The sequence below is a fragment of the Saccostrea echinata genome, unplaced genomic scaffold (assembly GCF_033153115.1).
Source record: "Saccostrea echinata isolate AGI-Se365-2 ecotype Australia unplaced genomic scaffold, CSIRO_AGI_Sech_v1 ptg000023l, whole genome shotgun sequence".
Classification (NCBI taxonomy): Eukaryota; Metazoa; Mollusca; class Bivalvia; order Ostreida; family Ostreidae; genus Saccostrea; species Saccostrea echinata.
The window spans coordinates 10304388-10311431 of NW_026889772.1; positions in this window are offsets into that span (position 1 = coordinate 10304388).

Genomic DNA, 7044 nt, shown 5'->3' on the forward strand with positions numbered 1-7044 from the left:
CAAGGGAACCGTCACTACCTATGTTTACGTCTTAGGTTTGACGCGGCGAGATAGAATCGAACCTTGGCCTCCCAATCACTTAGCGATTGCACTACCACTAGGCTACCGTATATTAGATAGAACATTTGTACAAAAGCAATGCCTTGGTGCCAAGAATCGAAATTGAAGCAACGATGCATTAGTGTCACCGTCCGGAATTGGACATCTCTGGAGTGGTGTTTAGGTCACATAATCAATATTAATAGGAGGCGGGGCAATTGATCAGCGTCATCTCTCTCTCTCTCTCTAGAAATGCTAAAATGTGTATGGTGTATCAGTTTACAACAATTACAGTGATGTCTCTGGTAAATAGTGAAAGGACTCGCAGATTTAATCTACTAAATTCTGCAAATGGCAGACCAACCATACTCGCTCTAACACGTGATTTAGATCAAAGTCACGTTTTAGAATATTGTTTTCACGAGTTCACTAGCAGCTGGACACCATGTGATGAATTGTAATATTCAACAGGTCTGTTGAGGTCAAATCACAGTCATAATAATGGAAGCGAAAAGTTTATTTTGAACATGTGTTTTGTAAAATTAAGCGCGTTTGTAGGCTCATCTCCTTTAAATATGACATTATTTTGTTCAATATACAGCTAAAGATTTCTTAAGAGCAGCCGACAACCATTCGCTGACTATGTATTACGACGATGAAAAAAGCGTGACCCTGATTATCTATTGATATTCAAAAAAATCTTCGGATTCCATGCCTTCGATATTTTTTTTGTTTTCGTTGAAAAGAGTGTTTTAAATCCATGTATCTGTCAAGAATACACACACAGTTAAGATATCTGTGATTTATATTATGGAAAGAAATAAACATTTTATAAACTTCAATTTACGGCTTTTCTTCAGGACTTTAAAGTCCACCCATTCTTTGGAATTGATTTCAGTATGTATTAGGAAGTACTAGTATACGGAATTTCGGAATAAACTTTGGTAGTAATTTACTTTGGTTTGTTTATATGTGAAGAGATATGAATAAAAGTTAATTTTAAATCCTTTGATTCATTGATATTTCATTGGTGATAGTAGCTACCCTACATGAGGAGTTCCATACCTTTATTTTTTTATTCCCCATTTTTTGTCAGTCGGATTATTTAAAGTGATCTAAATCCCCGTGTACTATACTATATACTGTAAGTCACTTTTTGTAAGCGAGAACTTTAAAAAATATACTTCATGTTTCAAGTAGTTTCCTTTATCGAAATACATGGAAAATTACATGCCATGTTACTCTTTCCTAAATATTAATGTATCAAGTATCATTAATATTTAGGCAAGAGTGAAATGGCATGTAATTTTCCATGTATTTCGATAAAGAAAATTACTTGAAACATACAACTTACAACACGAGAATACGCCATGACTTATTAATGAGGAGATCATTCTAAGGAAAAATTATCACTTTATATTTTTACCATGGAACTATATGTACCTAAGAAGAGATGAAACCTCACTGACGATAGTAAGAAGCTTTGTCTAGCAAATACATTGTGAATCTGAACAGATTAGTTAGTAACAAGTCATGCTATTAGGGAAAAAATTTCTCATGTGACATCACAGTCTAGACTGAGTCTCTTGTGGTTTGAAGTTTGAAGAGGCGGATCAAAGTCACACTGTTACAGGTATAAGCTGTGTAATTGCTCTACCGTGCATTACAAACTTTGTACATCCATTCTGTCTGGGTTCATTCTTATTTGATAGGAACATAATGATTCTGCATGAAAACATCTAACTGACAATTTTGATGATGTAATTGACAAACTTGATGATAAGTAACTGGTAAATCACCAATAAAAATGAATATTTTTTTTAAAGTAGCCTCTATCTATTACTGATCTCGTGTATAGTTTAATGTACACATAATATAACTCGGTAATGAAAAGTGTTATGCTATAAGGTGTAGCTTACCCGAGTTCCAATGCCTTCATTGCAACATAATCTACATGAATTATAGACAAATGCCTTGCATTAAGGTACACACTAGACAGATAGCAGTTGTCTGAAATTTAGTCTGAATCAATAAAGGTAACAGCCTTATTCACAAAAAGTGTATTTAACAAAGAATTTCCTCATTTAACTTTTTGATATCTAGGCTCCTATTATTATTAAAATGTTAATACTTTTCAGTAAAATCGATTAAAGAGATCATAAGCTAGTTGTTCATTTGAAAGTCCTTTGAGTCTTATATTGGTAGATTGAATATATCTCAACCCATGTTTTACAATAGCTGGGCCAGTATCACTGTTTCCCACTTGTAAAATTGAGCAACCTAAAACTGAATCCTATGTATGATTTTAAATCAATATACAGTTAAAAATAATGAAGGATTGGGCAGATGGCATATTGTCTATATAAGCCCTCTCCCTAACCCTGAACTTTGGTCATAGTTTAATCGGTAGTTGTGGCCACACTGGTGGATGTGCATCACATGTGACGTTTAGATTTTATTTCTAAAGATGTTTGCTTCTGTTTTTGTGACATACATGCCAGATACATGTAACACAAAAGAATAATTAGATGGTCCTTGTGTTATTTTAGTTCTTTTATTCTTAAGTTGATTGTTCAATAATGACAGAGGTCCTAAGTAAGGAATGCAGTGTCATGGCTTCCGGTCACTGTGACGTCGCCATACAAGAGGAATCTATCAGACAAAAGGCGCTAGTACAACACGTCTTCCCTTGTCAACATCTACGGTGAAAAATGCCGCCAAAAGATGGCCTACTGCATATACCGTAAATTGACCAATCAATGGACAGATTCACAAGTGTAAAAAATTAATAGACCGTTTCCCGGTAACTGCAGTACTACTCTTTTGCAGGGCAAAATGATATACTTTGGTGAAATATGACGTAAAAGCAATTATTTAATATGCGTCATTTAATTATCTATCAACAAAAACTTCGCCAAACATTATTAATTTGCCCTGCAGAAGAGCAATACCGCAGTTATCGTGAAAGGGCTAATTATAAAATTTACTTACAGCCAAATACTAATATTATTACAGTTATTCAAATAGGATATAAACATAAAAATACTTTTTCATTTCCAAATTTGTAATTTTTATAAAAATGTAAATGTGAATCTCGAACAAGATGTTAAATATAATTTGCCCTCTTACATACATTTGAAAGATTATGCTACAATCCTTTTATTTCTTAGAATCATATCTTTTTCATAGGTTTCAATAACCACTAGAGCTGCATTTAAATAATTTTTGGATTTAAAATTTACGGGGATATTTTGATTCCATATTTTTCAACAACCTCGTTTAAAGTCAGCATTTTGTAAATTCTTTGGTTTATTATGACCTTTTTAGCAAGTACATCCTAATCATTGGGTAGTATTTTGACTGACATATTTCATACAAATTGTAAGGCCTTTGTTTTTATAATGTATTTAACTTTGGATCGTTCCGTCAATCAGATCAACACATTAGGCTCACGGTGAGTCTGACCAGCCGACAAGGGAGGTATACTCTTTCTAGGCACCTGATCCCACATCTGGAATTTCCAGGGGTTAGTGTTTTATGCCATGTTTACAGATTTGTATTATTTGTAGGGTTTTTTTTTTTTTAGATCGATCACTGTTCGTTACCTTCACATTTTCTACATATATGTACAAGTACTCTGAAGTTGATATTAAAAAGATGCTGGAGTTCCTCATTGACAATTTCTATGTAGTCTTCCAACACTCTGTTGGAATTTCAATGGCTACTAATTGTACTCCTTTATTAGCCGACCTGTTTTTGTATTCCTTTGAAGCAGAATTTATTCAAAAACATCTACTTGAGAAGAAGGAAACTTGTTGTGGCCTTGAACTCGACATATACGAGGGATGATCAAAAAGTTCGCGAACTATCTCTATATTTACAAAACCACGATTCAGATCAGAATGATATGTGTCATACATATGCTCTTTAAAAAGCAGGTGTCATGTAATATTTTGCTCCATGTCTGTGGCGTCAAAATGTAAAAATGACTTCAAATGTAGGTGACTTGTGACAAAAAAATGGTTGACTTCGTTGTACTCGAGCAACGAACGGCTGTAAAGTTTAACATGTATCTTGGAATTTCCTTTGCAGTAGCATATAATAATTTGTTTAACGTCAACGAAGACAAAAGACTTGCCAGAAATTTAATCAATAATTGGATTGGTTGTTTAAGTGAAGAAAGGGAGATGATTAAAAATAACATTTGTTCTCTTGCCCAGTGAAAGTAAACGGGGAAAGAGATATGTCTCTCGTTGAGCAATTTGTTAAGAAAGATCGCCAAGTAGCAGTTGGAAAAATAGTTGAATATCTTAACAATAATATATTTATTGAATTCCTAAAATATCGTTTACTTTAGCCTTTAAACATATCAGATATGATAAAAAGAAGGCGCCAATTCTTTATCCACATTGGATAAACGAAGCTCCCAGGACAGAGGACTCGGGTTGTGATGGTCACCATGCTCATTCTGGGGAAGGATATCCTTATCCACCCATTCTATTGCCGAGCTTTGGTCATTTTTGACAAATGGACTATTCATGTTGTAAAAAATAACTTGCATGGTAAGAAATATGACTCGGAAACATCTTTCAGCTTCTGTGAACAGAACGCTACGGAGCATGTCACGTGACCGCCTGGATCACGTGATTCGCGCATGGGTAGATGTGTATAAAAATCGGAGAGGACTACTTTAAAATATAATGAACACTGAAACCTAATTTTATTTTCTTCTATGAAAGTAATTCAATTAGTTCGCGAACTTTTTGATCACCCCTCGTATATATATCGACGTTATATCATTTAACCAATTGTTACTTACATTCATATGTCGACTCGATATTTCCCAGTGAACTCGAAATAAAAGACACCACAGAGTCTGCCACACCTGTTCCATATTTGGATGATTTACTGACAATAGACGATAAGGTCAACCTAACAACTAAATTGAATGACAAATGAGAAGGCTTAAGCTCTTCCATATTCAACTTCCCTTATTTATGTAGTAATATTCCAACATCGCCTGCATATCGTGTTTATTTCTCCGAACTAATTCGATACGCAAGAAAAAGCTCTGAGTACGATCAATTTTTAAACCAAGGAAAACTACTGAAAAATAAGTTGATGATTCAAGGATTGCAACAAACCCAGTTTAAAGTTAGCTTTTTGCAAATTTTACGGTCGTTACAATGACCTTGTTTGTAAATACATGAACAACCTATTATTGGGTCGTATTAAGTCTGACATGTTAGGTAATTGTTTTAATAGAAAATTAACAACGAAGTACTCCGTATGCCTGATTATTACACTGAACACAAGCTGGTGTGACCGATCATCAGGGGATGCTTACTCCTCCTAGGCACCTGATCCCACCTCTGGTGTTTCCAGGGGTGCGTTTTTTTGCCCTATTTACGCTTTATTTCCTGGATATATTAGACTGATCAGTGTTTGTTATCTTCACCGTTAACACTATTTTATTTTAATCTTCTCAAATTAATGCACTTCCATACAAAAAAAAGTAATACTGTCGAGAGTAATTACTTAAAAATATCTTGACATCGTATCGGATGTATCTCACAACAAAGAACTCTCATAACTTACTTTCATAATAAAATCGATCCAATATGCTATGATATAATATTGCAAAAAAAAAAATAAAATAAAACGAATATGACATAAATGGTGAGATATTTGAATGTTATATTAATTAATTAGAACATATAGATTACATAATTTCAACAGAGATTATGAAATGCAGTGTACATAATAACATGTTTTATGTGCGTATGAACAAATTCATGAGATTTTTTTTGGTACATGTAAAATAAAAACTTTAATACATACACGGTTAAATAATACATGTAAAGTGTATCATATTTGCATGGCTTATCGTTTGATTATAAGTAATCAATGTATTTCTAAAGAAATATACTAATACATATTACATACACATAATGACTTGCTTTCAAATAAAATTTAAGACACATTTGGAACAAGGATCTACAATCAAAAGCAAACATTGATATCCCTCCTCAAGAGGTGATGAACCAATGCAGTTCTTTTACAAAATGCAAAAGACCACTTCATTTACGGCAACATCTTTACATGTTATTCCAAATATTCTCTCTCTCTCTCTCTCTCTCTCTCTCTCTCTGTGTGTGTGTGTGTGTGTGTGTGTGTGTGTGTGTGTGTTCGTGCAATGCGGATTCAAGATCCCAATAGACTTTTTTTCCCAAAAAGCAGGCACTGCTCTTACATATGGAGGAAGTAACATTCTACCTGAGTTATATATACGAGTTAAACGTAGACGCTTAATCGTAGAAAACTATTTTCCTTAATAAGCATGTTTACAAAAAGCACGCAATTATCATTATATGCTTATGAAGATTTTTTTTCTTTTTTACTTTAGATATGAATAAACGAAGTACACTGTATACTGTAATATGATTTTGAAAAGGGAAAAAGACAAGACAAATCAGTAGAACTGAAAGATATTCAAAATTATAAAAAGACTGACTTTATTCATATATGGACTCGATAAATCCCAGTGAACTTGAAATAAAAGATACCACAGAGTCTGCTACATATGTTTCATATTTGGAAGTTTTACTGACTACAGACGATAGGTGCTAACTTACAACTTAATTGCATGACACACATGATGACTTAAGCTTTTCCATTGTCAATTTTCCTTAGATTATTTATGTACTATTGTGTTATATTCCGCTTTCACCTGCATATGGCGTTTACATATCCCAACGTCCTCGATACTCAAGGGCATGTTCTGAGTTAGATCAATTTTTAAACCGAGACAGGCTACTGACAAATAAGTTGATATTTCAGGGATTTCAGCGACCTCGTTTAAAGTCAGCATTTTGTAAATTCTATGGTCGCTATAATGACCTTGTTATCAAATCTATCACTATTATTACCTATCACTGGGTCGTATTTTGGCTGACGTGTTTCATACTAATTGTTAGGCCTTTGTTTGTAAACCGAATTTGACTA